This window comes from Rhea americana, unplaced genomic scaffold, assembly GCF_003343005.1.
Source record: "Rhea americana isolate MKP2758 unplaced genomic scaffold, rheAme1 scaffold_25, whole genome shotgun sequence".
Lineage (NCBI taxonomy): Eukaryota > Metazoa > Chordata > Aves > Rheiformes > Rheidae > Rhea > Rhea americana.
This window is the reverse complement of record NW_028186368.1, coordinates 1,812,235-1,812,552: the sequence shown is the minus strand read 5'-3', so window position 1 is coordinate 1,812,552 and position 318 is coordinate 1,812,235.

Sequence of the window (318 nt, the reverse complement as noted above, 5' to 3'; positions counted from 1 at the left end):
AGAAAGAAAGAAAAAAGAAAAAATCTACCATCCCAATAATAATACTTTGCACAGGCTAATTTACTGGTAACACTTTACAACAGTGCACACTTTATGGGAGCCTGAAGAATTTCAGGATGGATGGCAAAAAGTAATTGCAAGCAGCAAAAGAATGCTCTTTTGCATGTAGTTTTCTATTAACTTTCTGCAACAGGAGRGAAAACTATATTAGAGTAGTAAGAATAGCCCTAAAAGGGAATTTGAAGGTACTGTTATAAACCTACCAGAAGACATTAAAAGAAAAACCCAGAAAGTCTGAGAATATGGATCAATAACTTT